Here is a 13,410-nt window from a genome sequence, read left to right on the forward strand (position 1 = left end):
GAATACTTTTCTCCCAGGTTGTGGTATTTTTTTTTTTTTTTAATTCTCTTAACAGTGTCTTTCAAAGACTAGAAACTTTGAATTTTAGTGAAGTCCATCTTATCAAAACTTTCTTTCATGGATTATGCTTTTTAGTATTGTATCTGAAACCTCATCATCAAACCAAAGGTAACCTACATTTTCTCCTATGGGTTCTTCTAGAAATTTTAGAGTTTTACATTGGGCATTTAGGTCTATGGTCCATTTTGAATTAATTTTTGTGTGTGAGTGTGAGGAAGATTAACCCTGAGCTAACATCTGCTGCCAATTTTCCTTTTTTTGCTTGAGGAAAATTGGCCCTGAGCTAGCATCCGTACCCATCTTCCTCTATTTTATATGTGGTATATATTTTATATCAAGACACAGCATGGCTTGGTAAGCAGTGTGTAGGTCCGAGCCCAGGATCCAAACTGGGGAACCCGGGGCCACCAAAGCTGAGCGCATGAACTTAACCACTATGCAACCAGGCCAGCCCTCATTTTGAGTTAATTTTTATGAAAGGTATAAGATCTGTATCCAGATTCATTATTTTCCAATGGATGCCAATTATTCCAGCAACTTTTGTTGAAAAGACTACCCTTTCGTGCCTCTGTTAAAGATCAGTCAATTCTATTCACGTGGGTCTCTTTCTGACCACTGCTTTCTGTTCCTTGAGCTATGTGTCTGTGCTTTCATCAACGCCATGTGTCCTGATTACTGCAGCTTTACAGTAAGACTCGAAATCGAGCACTGTGCGTCCTCCAATTTTGCTCCTCTTCCTGAGTCACATGGGCTGTTCCAGACCTTCAGCCTCTCCGTATACACTTTAAAAGAAATGTGTCAATATCTACGAAGTATTTGTTGCCCTGTTCCACGACTGTGGCCACACTTGAGGCAGTGCTAGGAGAGATGTGAGGAAAGGAAAAGGAGTAATTCATCTCACGCTCTCTGCCTAGCTGAGGCTCCTTTTCACGGTTCTGTGACCAGAACGATGGGTTCTCTTCAGCTTTTTTGTGCTCATGTGTGCTGTGCAGTGTAGCAACTCGGGCCATCCTGAAATCAGTGCCGGGAAGTAAAACGTGAGAAAACAACAGCAAGAAACTCACTCTGCAAGGGTCACTTTTCGTGGTTTGAATCCCCTTCCTCAGTGTGCCTGTTCTTGGTTACTTTTCGGACTCCTCAGGAAGCTGTTGTTTGTACTGTTTCTAGAGTTTTAATGTAAGCAGTGAGAGACAGTGGCTGTAACGGGTTTACTTTGTGAAGCTCTTTCCTTCTTAACTGAAGTCTTCTAAAATGTGATATAGAGTTATTTTAACACCCCAAGATCTACACCATTAGTATGCTAGGGATCTGCTTCCAGGGTTAAAAGTGATAAAGAAAATCTGATTAATGCAATTGAGTGCTAGCTGAGTTTTTTATTGCAAACAGTGAAAGAGAGCCATTAGCTGCCTGTACCTTTTCTGAGGGATACCAATATCCAGATCATGTCTGCTTAGGAAACCAGAAGAAAATACCCATGCCTAAATTTGTTTTCAAAGATGATCACTTGGTCGCTAGGCATTCCACTCAGCTAGCGATACAACGTGTAAACATCCTTAACATGTAAGACGCAGCTTGTTTACTGCCAAAATAGCTCTCAGTTTAAAATATCTCTTCAAAGGGACAAAATTGCCATGAAGATATGTAAAAGCTAATGTTATAAGAAAACAAAGTCAATGTGGAAACGTAGAGAAGGTCATTGGGTTTTGGCCTGGAAAAATGGATGCTCCCAATCCCCAAATTTGTGATGCTTACTTGTTGGCAACAGATCAATTACTGCTAGATATAGCCACACCCACAGACATACACACACACAATCATTCATAAAACCCATTCAATTCAACACATTTCTAAAGAAAATGTTAACAAAAAGCAGAATTTGGTGGAATGTGTACATAATTATTCCATACAACAGATGATAAAAAGCAATTAACCAACAGAGATAAATAAGCCAATAAAGAACAAGGGATCTTGCCTCGAGTTCCAGTTTCAAAGCTGGGGCTGGAAAGGGCGGATGGGAAAACAGAACAGACCTTGGCAAATCTAACACCAAGTGACTTAAGCTGTTTCTACCCCTGTGGATTCTCCTTAGCCCCCGGGCATAGATCCCCTAACCTCATGGAAAGCTATTGCAATGGCTGTGCTCTGGAGGCCAAATGACTAAAGAATTTAAATATTTTCTTGAGACACTTGAAACATACAAACATAGCACACACATATACCACACACAGTTTAAATCATCATTTCACAACAAAAATTAAAAATAAGCTGCCAGTCGTTAAGAAATAAATTTCTCACTTTCTTCTTTCTGAGATTTTAAATCTATATTTACTAAATTGTTTTATTTAAATAAGGCGTACCATCAAAAATATCAGATGAGTTTCAGGAAAATAGACCCTGACATCTGAGAGTGAGACTTGCCTGCCCTCTTCATCTAGACTTTGGAAAACTTTTCCTATGTTAACTCAAAGGGGCCCACTAATAAGCTTCCGCTTGAATGTGCTAATGAGGGTCAAAGACTGGCCCGCAAACTGAAACCCATAGAGAGTCAGGTCAGAGCTATGGTTTCAACTCTCTGCCCTTTTAAAGCCTTCTACTCAAGCTGCTCAAAAGAAAAATTATCTAATTCTCATTTTTCCTTTATTCAAAGAACTCATTATTCTAGCAATAAAATTTATAAATTGCATATTAGGTGTCTGGCACCAGAAATTCAATAACATCAGAAAGAATCTCTGGGCTCAGGGATCTAACAGGAGAGACAGATATGAAAAAATAATTAGACAATAATTATCTAATTATAGTAGTGAGAGGTCACCAGCAAAAGAATACATAATGGGAAAAGAAAATAGTGAACAGGGGACATAACCTAGCGCAGACGTCTGGGAAGTTTTCTTGAAGAAGTGACAGTTAAGTCAAGAACCAAAGGGTGTGTGGACATCATCCAGGTCAAGGGGTCGGGGAAGGTGAGCAGAACTCGCCAAGTGTGGAACATTGCTCATGGCACGGCAGCCAGCACGGGTGCATGTAAGAAAGCCAAAGGCTGGAAAGGCTTGGAGGACCGTATCCCGACTTGAAGGACACATGCATAAGAAAAATATTTACTTTTCTCATTCATTTATACTATTAATTTTTAAAAATGTTGACTGAGTAACTTCTATTTTCCAAGCCCTGTTCTGGATCCTCTATCACAGCTGTCCACGGACAGCCACGGTCCTGCTAGCAGGGAGTTCACATTCTGGTTCCAAGCTTTTCAGTGACAAAGTCCTGGACGGGTAGGGTTCCTGGCCAAGTAGAATCTTAAAATTAAAAGATATTTGTGTGAGGAGTACTGAATCAATCATAACGTATGCACATTATTTCAACATGCCTTTTGTCTCCCTCTTTCCACCCACCTCACTCCCGTTCCCTCCCCGACTCAGAGGGCAGCCATCTTCCATTCAATGAGTATCTTTTTGCTCGCAAGTGTTCTTGCAAAACGTACATTGTTATTTTGTCACGGCTGCTTTTCTGACATTATTTACTCTGGGTTACATTTACAGGTCTATCCAGGCAGCAAGATGTGCATCTCATCTTTAACTGAGGGCTAATCCCATGGTGTGCGTCCACCACATCTTACCTGTCCATCCTAGTGCCTGTCTTGTTATGAACCTGAGTGAGGATTTTGTTGGCATACGCAACCATGAATGGTGTTGCTGGTTCTGAGCATATTTATATAATTAGTTTGACCAAGTAACGATCGGCTGCTTATCAGAATCTTCATGTCAGTAGTTCTTGATTGATGATGGCTATAGCCCCAACATCCTTGTCAACACTTGGTATTACCAGCTTTTTCATTTTCTCTCTCTAATGCTGCACTCCCTCATTTTGTTCTTCATTGCTCTAATTCCTAATGACGTGACCTCTTCATATGCTCAGATGACTGGGATTCCTCTTAGTATATCATCTTCTCGTATCTTTGGACCATTTTCCTGTAGAATTGCTTTTTATTTCGCTTTGTTTTGCAGGAGCTTCTGTTTATTCTACCTAAAAATCTTTTGTTAGTTTTAGACACTGCGAATGTCTTCTATCACTCTTCTGTTAACTTTATCTGGGATGTCTTTATTCAACAGACAAAGATTCTTTTCTGTATTTTATATAACATCCCTCATTTCTTTGTTTTGTCTTACAGCTTGTGGTTTTAAGTTTTGTTTAAAGTCCTTTTCTTTCCCTAAATCACCAAGATATTATCCAACGTTGCTTCTATAACATTACAGTTGACTTTTCACACTTAGGGCTTTAATCCATCTGTTGTCACCCTTGTGATGGTATATAGGGATTCGTTTTGTTTGTTTTTTCTGTTTTCTCTTTAATGTGAGCTACTTTTCTGAACACCCTCTACTAAATAAAGCATCCATTCTCCACTGATTCATGTCATCTTCATTGTATGCTAAGTTTCCATACGCACACAGACCTATCTTTGAGCTCCAAGCTTGCTTCTGAATATTCAAAATGCACTCCGTGCAGCTTCCCTTTCCAGATGTTCAACTGTTGGTCAGCCACTACCTCCAGTACTGGGCACTGTGGGGCACGTTCTTATTATAAATGACCTTTGGTCCTGCCCCTCGGACAGACACTGAGCGAGTGGGCCTGGAGGGAGAGGAGTGCTCCTGGAAGCCATGTCTACACCGGAGGCCCAGCAGCAACTTAACTCCACCTGGGAGTGGTTTGATCATCTATCTTCCACTGAAGTTGTTCTCCCTGAAGCTAGATCCCCAGATGGCCCAGGACTCTGCTCAAACATCATCAAAAGGATGGACGCATGTCAGAGCAAAGTCAAAACGGGAAGAAACTAGAGTCTTAACCAATTGTGGTTCAAATATCTTCCTTTTGCAAATTTCATAAAAATGCATGAACACGTGATTAGGGTCCCTTTCCTAGCCCTGAAAGGAGCCGTGCCTTTGAAGGGCCTTGGTGCTTACAGTGAGATTCTTGGAGACCCTGCTGTGCCCACCACTCCACACAAACACCGCATGGCTGCTGTCCCTGTGCTGCCCACAATCATGGTGCTCTGGTCACAGGCCTCATCTGGCTCTCGGCACACGCTGGGCAGTGGCTGGTCCCGTCGTAACGATTTCACTCGCCATTCTCACACTTCTCCTTCTATCCCACTACTCCTTCTCAGTATCGACTGCTCTATCCTCTTAACATGGGGGTGCCTCTCGGCTCAATTCTTTTCTCTCATTGGAGAGACAGTTACATTGGCTCCCCAACAAATGTCCAGGCATGCGTCTTTAAATACCATCCTATTGTGATAACTCCTAAAGCTTTGTTTCCTGCCTGGGCCTGCCCCTGACTCCATGGTGCCACATCCAAGAATCTGAGTGATCTCTTCACTTGAAGACTGATCAGCATTTGGAACCTACCATGCCCCACATCAGATTCCTGTCTTTTGCCCCCAAACCTGTTACTCCTCTACGCTCTGTCCTCAGGACACAAAAGCCTCTACTTCCGGATGCAAAGGCCAAGAATGTTGGCATCTCCTTGCCTCCTCCCTTTCCACCAGCAAATCTTCCAACTCTTTAAAAACCACCCAGAATCCAGCTAATTCTCTCATGTCTCTGCTACAACCATGGTCTGTGTCTCCACAATGCCCTCGCCATGGACAGCTGCGCAGGTCTCCCTGCTTCCCTCTGGCTCCCTGGGGTCTACTTCCCAACCCCAGTAGAGGGACCCTGTTAGGACAAAAGTCAGACCAATCCCTCGTTTACGTGACTCCTCCAGCTTTCCAGCTTCCTCAGAGGAAGAGCCAAGATCCCCTTAGTGTGCTGCAAGGCCCTGCAACGTCTGTCCATATACCCATCCTCTCTCTGACTCTCCTCCGATCACTTTCTCCCTTGCCCACTTCATCCCAGGCACCTATTGTCTGTTTCCCTAAAATGTAGGTTCCATGGGGATGGAGGCCAGCGTTCGCCACTCCATGAGCAGCCGCCACCATGTCCTGCATATGGCAGCACTCATCTTCATGAAGCGAACGAGGGCAAAGCTCTGGTGCATCTGTGGCGCAGGGAAAGCACTCAATCGACGCTTCTTCATATTATTATTTTTATTTTTCCCATCATCATTGGCAAGAAAGAGATTTGAGAAGAGAAAGGAAAGAGTGCCATTGGCTCTGTAGGGGACTGCCTCCCTGCCTTCCTACCCTCCACACAGCGTGGAAATGATATGATATTAATAACCATTGTGCCTTTTCCACAAAGGAGATTCAGATGGGCGATGTGAAAAGAAAATTTTGAACTAAAGACTCCATGGGTGTCAAGCCACAGTTGCTTAGCCGGCTACTGACTAAATAATATGTTGGCCCTTAGGCAAATATCCAAACTAAAAATCCTCCAGCAGGGTGCCCTTGTGTTCCCAATCTCATCTTATCTCCAAAGAAGGAATGTTACAATTAGCAATTCAGAAACTCTTTTATGTCTTAGTAACCATGCATAAAAATTAATTCAAGCAAAACCTAATTTAGAATAATAATAACACGCTTTCCTAATGTTTCCTACATTAATCATGGTTCAGACAGTTACTATAGCAGCACTGTTGGAATTTATTGAAAATAATGTAATTCGCTGTAGTGTGAGTTCTCTTCTAAGAATGCTACTATTTGTTTAAGCAAGAGGGAACGAAATAAGGAAGTCTCTTCTGTTCCCTTTGAACTAAGCTGTGGTTCGATAGCGGACACAGACGAAAGTAATAAAGTGCTGTTTGCTCTGAGGGGAGGTGGTGGTGACCTCTGTTTTCCACGATTAGATTAATTTTAAATTTGTTCTCCCGGTCTCATCTTTTTGCTCAAACACAGGAAAAAAATATGGGATGATGGAGTGGAATGGAGAGGGAGGGAAATGCCACATATTGTGGGTGAGCCTCTCCTTTGTAGGGGCCAGAATGATGTCAGCCTCCCTTCTGTGCCTTGGGGTCTCCCAAGGATCCAAAGCCAGACTTTAAGATCACAGTGAAGGGTCAAGGTCGGATGTTGGGAAAAGTCTGCAAAGGGTAAACAGCAGGTGACTATGTAAGAGCTTCTTCCTGCGGCCAACGCAAAGCCCCTGGGTTCTGGTACGCACGGTAACAGCATCTGGACCCTGCTCCTCTGCTATCCAGGTGTTCTCCGGGCGGCCAGCTGTTTAGGATTTTCATCAAAGTTGCTGATACTTTTAGGGGTCCCAGGTGGTGGAACTTAGCGAGTCAGAGCGGTGAGACAGACCTGGGGTCAAATCTCAGCTGTGCCGCAGCCCAGCTGGCTCCTCTCCAGCAAACAACTTGACTTCTCAGCAGCTGTTTCTTCTAAGCAACAGAGCTTCTCAGTCGTAGCATGAGTGACGTTGCATGCTGGGTCATCCTCTGCTGTGGGGCTGGACTCTGCCCACTCCATGCAGGAGGCACTCCTACAGTTGGGACAACCAAAAATGTCTCCAGACATGGCCACGTGTCCCCAGGAGGACAGAATCACTTACAGTTGAGAACCCCTGGAGTATAGCACAGAGATAATCAGAGCAGCTCCTTGTGGAAATGAAGGGAAGCCAGCTGCCCTGAGGGACTGTGAGCCCAGGAGGGCAGACTACCTCCCACTCTATAGATTTGTGGAGGGAGCAAATTTAGGGAAAGCCCTCGGGCATTCCGTAAATGCTTTGATATGATTATTACAAAAGTTAATTAGAGAAAATTGATTTTTTTCCCCAAAAGTACTTAAACAACAAGATGTCTTCATTAATAAAATAAAGAAGCTTTGTCTCAGAACACTCACCGCCGTGTTCACAATAAAGGAAAGAACTTTGGTCCAGATGATATGGAGAGCTAGAGTGTGGTTTTTTCTTTTTTTTTGAGGAAGATTAACCCTGAGCTAACATCTGCTGCCAATCCTCCTCTTTTTTGCTGAGGAAGACTGGCCCTGAGCTAACATCCGTGCCCATCTTCCTCTATTTTGTATGTGGGACGCCTACCACAGCATGGCTTCACAAGCAGTGCCATGTCCACACCCGGGATCCAAACCGGCAAACCCCGGGCCGCCAAAGCGGAACGTGCACACTTAACTGCTGCGCCACTGGGCCGGCCCCAGAGCTAGATTTTAAGTCAAACTTTCTCAATATAAGCCAGACAAATGAGGTTTACTCATTTCTAGCAAACACACGAGGATCAACAGCTTCTAAGAGTCCTTTTTCCACAAGATATTTTTTGTTTCACTTTTATGCTTATTTGGTAGATAGTTCTTTTCAATTTCTTGCACTTCCTTTTTCTTTTTGGTAAGTCCCAGGACAATTTCAAAGACAGAATTTGCATTCTCCAGTTCACTGAAGGCACATTTTTTTGGCCCAGCCAGGAAGCATATTTCAAATATTGACTGGTCACGTGCAAAAGCCAAATTTGATTTCTTCTTGGGTTATGTTACCGAAAACCCTCTGTCTTCACTTAATCCAAATGAGGTTGGAGTTCAGAAATGCTTTTAATATCAGGTATTTAAAAACCAATTATATCAGTGAATTTTTTAAGAATTAGATATTTTATTTTGAAATAATTGTCGATTCACATGCAGTTGTAAGAAATAACACAGATTCCTTGTAATCTTTGCGGAGTTTCTCACAATGGTAGCATCTTGCAAAACTATAACACAATCTCACAGCCAGGAGACCGACCTTGATTAAATGCCAGAGCACCCCCGTGGCCACGAGAATCCCTCACGTTGTCCTTTTATAGGCACATCATCTTTTCACTGCCGCTAATCCCTCATTAACCCCTGGCAACTGCTAATCTGATCTCCATTTGTGTAACTTTTTGTCATTTCAAAAAGCTTATATAAATAGGATGATTTCCTATGTACATTTGGGATTTTTTCTTCAGCGTAGTTCTCCGGCGGTGCAACTATGTTATTACGTATTCAATAGCTCATTACTTGTATTGCTAAACGGTATTCCATGTTTGTTTAACCATTCAGTTGTTAAAGCACATGTGGGTTTGTTCCAGTTTGGGGCTGTTGTGAATAAACCTGTTACGAACATTCACACACAGGATCTGTGTGAACATAAGTTCTTATTTCTCTGGGATAAATGCCCAATAGTGCAACTGCTGGGGCACATGCTAACTCCGTGTTTAGTTTGATAGAAAACTGCTGAGCGGCTTTTCAGAGTGACTCTATCACTGATATTCCCACCAGCAGCGCATGAGGGGGCCCATTTCTCTGCATTTGGCGTTGTCCCTATTTTTTAAATTAACCACTCTAATCGGTGTTTGCCGTATGCCGTTGGTGTGATCTTGTGGTGGTTTCAATTCGCAGTTTCCTAATGGCTGAGGATGTAAAATTCTTCCTCACGTGCTGTATGTTCTCTTTGCTGAAATGTCTCTTCATGACTTTTGCCGATTTTCTCATTGGGTTGTTTGGTTTTTTGCAGTTGAGTTATGAGAGTTCTTTGAACAATCTAGATACTAATCCTGTGTCAGCTATGTGGTTTGGACGTATTTTCCCAGCCTCTGAAATTTTCCTACTCTTTAAAGGGTCATTTCAGAGCAAAAGTTTTATTTTGATGAAGTTCAGTTCTCTCCTTTAAATGTTTTTGCGTCTGTCAGAAACCGGCCAGGCACGTCTGTGACGGTCTATTCCCGAGGTCTTGATTCTGTTCTATTGACCTATGGCAGATTTATAATACGTTTTGAAATCAAGGAGACTGATTCCTCCTACTTTATTGTTTTCAAAGTTGTTTTAGTTATTCTGTTCCCTTTGCCTTTCCACGTGAATTTTGGAATAATCTTGTCTAGAGCCACAAAAATCTCGCTATGGTTTTCATAGGAATTGTGCGAGGCCTGCCTGTTGTTAGGGAAGAATTGACCTCTCCACAATGTTGAGTCTTCCCACACGTGAACTCGACATACGTCTCCATTTAGTCAGATCTTTTCTGATTTATTTCAATAGTGTTTACCGTTTTCAGCGTGTGAGTCCTAGATGTGTATTGCTGCATTTATACCTAGTTATTTGCAAATGATATCGTCCCTTAATTTTGATGTCCAAGTGTGCATTGCTGGTATTGTATTTTGTATCATATATAGAAATAAAATTAATTTTTGTACGTTTATCACTTACCCTACAATCTCAATGAACTCGCTAATTAGTTTTAAGAGATTTTTTGTAGATTCCTTTGGGATTTTTTAAGTAAACAATCATGTTTTCTGCAAAAAGGGCAGTTTAATTTTTTTGTTTCATATCTGTATGTATTTTCTATTTTCTTTCTTGCCTTATCACATTGGGTACAACTTCAGCAATATGCTGAATAAGAGTGGTGAGAGCACATATGTTTGCCATGTTCCAAATATTAGGTAAAAAGCATTCAGTCTTTCACTACCAAGTATAATGTTTACTGTGGGTTTTTTTTAATAGATTATCATCTTCATGTTGAAGAAGTTTCCTTCTATTTCTATACTTTGGAGGGTTTTTTTTTAATCAGAATTGGGCGTCGAATTTTTCCCAATGTTTTTTCCGTGTCACCTGTTATTATAAGTGGTTTTTTCTCCTTTAGCCTGTCTATATGATAGATTACACGGAGTGATTTTCAAATGTTGAGCCAGTGTTGGGGTGCCTCCTTCTAGCCCGTTGAGGACAAAAGTCTAGCCTCCATCAGCCGTTGCTGGTGTGGGTAGAGGTGCCCTCAAAGGTTTTCGGTGGCCTGCAGCTGAGCAATTACTGTCTAAAGGTTTCCTGCCCGGCTAGCTTTCCACTTTCCTGAGCCTCTGGTTAGAGAGAGCAGACCTGGAGGGAGGATTTTGGTTTGCACCAGTTAGTGTTTCCAGGTTTCTGGCTTCTCGAGTGCCCCCAGTCTGGGATATATGAGACCCCAAAACAACCCAGAGAATCATTCATCACTATGTTGTTCTTGGCGGTCCCTGGGAGGTCTGCCTCTGCTCGCCACCTTTCAGGGTCTTCTGGTTTTTGATATACATATATAGACATAAATCTGTATCGAGAGAGAGAGGTCTTGGAGTTCTTACTGGACTCAGAGGAGGAATGGGAGCTGTGCACCGGCTCCATCTTCCCAGAAGCAGAAGTCTCACTACATCTTGTCACCTTCAGTGAGGCAATGCAGCCAGGCATGCTCCCTCCAAGGACCAGCTCAGCCGTGAGCTTGCAAGACACTTAACTCCCCTTAACCTCAGTTTTCCACATCAGTAAAAGGGGATTCTCGTAGAGCCTCGCTCTTGGAATCACGCATAGAGACAACCCACCTGGTACCAAGAATTAGGTCCATCGTGTTGGCCATGTTCATCACGACAGATTCTGTCAAACACAGGAAGCGGTTTCCCTCCGCTGAGTAAGTTGTTGTTTTCCTAAGTGCTCCTGGGCAAGAAAGTAAGAAGCATGGGGTGGGAGACGCTCATAGCCAGGAGGCCTGTTTTGTTCCTACTTGGTATCAGGACAATCAAGGTAGTGGATTCAAAGTGCAGTTGAGGACAGCAGCCACAGCATCGCCTAGTAAGAAATGCAGAAACTCAGGGTAGGGGAGGCACCCCAGGTCTGCTGCAGCAGCGTCTGCATTTTGACAAGATCCCCAAGCCTTTTGGTGTGCACAGTGTGTTTTGAAAAGCGCTGGTTTAGCGTTTCTAGGCGACTTTGGGGAGCGGAGCAGGATTGGAGCTCCCAGGGCTTCATGGCAGCCTCAGTCCTCCCTCAGAACGCAAGGCAGCTCGTGGGCGCATCTTTATTTTTGGCCACTGGGAAGGTGAAACAGCAGAAGCAGAGGCCAAGGAAACCCGGCACAGGCAGAAGTGGGAGAGGTAGCTATCTAGGCTAAGAGTTCTCCGTGAGTCATAGAAAGGAGGTTGAAGGCCAGGGTGCATCACCCTAGTTGACGAGGGCCAATTTCCCGGCAGTCTGTCTCTCGTCTGCTCTACCCCTGGAGTCCCCACTCCTCAGACTCAAGGACCGTCTGCATCCACTCTCGGTTCTACCTACTGCCTAAAGTGGGTTTGTTTGGCAGTGAGTACAGATCCATTTTCCACAGCGAAAGCTCACGAGTGACCGTTAGGGTCGCCCCATGTTTGCTCGTGGCTTTGATATGAGTGTGAGATAAGCGTGCACAGGAAGTGGCTGCTCCATTGAGGAGGCGGGAGCGTCCCTCTGAACAACGCCGTTGGCGTGGCAAACCCCAAAGACTGAGCATGGTGACCCAACGGGTCTGCCAACCTTGAGAACAGAGGTGGGAAAACAACCAAGGAGGCAGAGAATCCTCTCTGGCAAGCATCTTAAATAAATAAAACGGAACACAGTGCCCTCTGCCCCGCTCCAGAGTGTGGCGGCTCGCGTCATCGTTCAGAAAGCCGAGCACAGACTCTGATGGTTGCAGGAGGCAGGCACGCCTATCGCTTTGAACAGAGAAGACGGCTGGGAACCACCCAGTGAGAAAGGAAATGTTCCTTCCTTCCTTTGTGTGAGGAGGTGTCTGAGGCTCATTAGACTGGAGAACAGCAAGCTCGGTGTGGCTGACAGTCAGAGGACCCCTGAGCCAGGCCTGATAAATGGTACCTCCGAGCTGATGGTGACGGTGGTGGCAGAGGGGAAAAAAGGGGTGTAGCCAACTTTCTTGCCTGGCTTAAAACCAGCCATCTATGCAAAGAATGGGATGCAGTGACTAGACACGTGTTAGCTTAAACATGAGGATGTGTTTTCCTTTGTTATAAGGAACGTCAATACCCTGGCTGTAAAATATGAAAATAAGACATGAAAGAAAGAGCATGAGCCGAGGAGAGGTCTTATAGTAAATACAACGTTGACATCCAGGAGATCCCCCAGATTTCCTGTTCCAGTTACTCACCAGGCCTTGCATCTGACGATTTTGTGCAACCAAATGCACCAGTGACTGACCGCACCCTCGGTAGCGCTAGGGTCCGGGCTCATGTTCCCTTCGTGTTGTTGAGAAGCAGGTGTCCAGTGAGCCTCCTTTGGTTTGCAAACTCCACCTGCCCAATAATGTCATATTTGCCTTGAATCATTTGGAAGTGTGAGCTGCAACTAAATTGGTCAATCAATTATTCATAACACAGAAAGTTAATATTGAGGGAAATAAATTGGAAGTGTATGGTTAAGGAAAGGAATCCCTGAGCTGGTGTGTCCCATGACTGCGCTCAATGTTGGGCTCTTTCAAAGGTTCTAAGTTCCAAAGGAAACAAAGAACATACACAACAAAGGAACTTGAACCGGGAGGAAGATCTAGGAGGAAGAAGAGGAAGCGCGTCTCAAAGCTCTCTCTTTCCTGGGCTTATGTCTTGAGCTGATTTTCCTGGTTGTCTCCAATCCCCAAAATGTAGGTGTTTCTAAATTAATGATTAAAGATGAAAATGCGGTGT

General features: G+C 43.8%; 1 long non-coding RNA gene across 1 annotated transcript in view; it reads right to left on the reverse strand.

Moving 5' to 3' along the window:
- Positions 1-13,200, reverse strand: part of LOC111769920 (uncharacterized) — a 34,246-nt gene extending 21,046 nt beyond the window's left edge. Inside the window, exon 1 of the long non-coding RNA XR_002802747.2 lies at positions 12,879-13,200. This is a non-coding gene — a long non-coding RNA (uncharacterized lncRNA). The remainder of the gene's footprint in view (positions 1-12,878) is intronic.
- Positions 13,201-13,410: the final 210 nt, after the last annotated feature.

The sequence above is a fragment of the Equus caballus genome, chromosome 22 (genome assembly GCF_041296265.1).
Source record: "Equus caballus isolate H_3958 breed thoroughbred chromosome 22, TB-T2T, whole genome shotgun sequence".
NCBI classification, from domain to species: domain Eukaryota; kingdom Metazoa; phylum Chordata; class Mammalia; order Perissodactyla; family Equidae; genus Equus; species Equus caballus.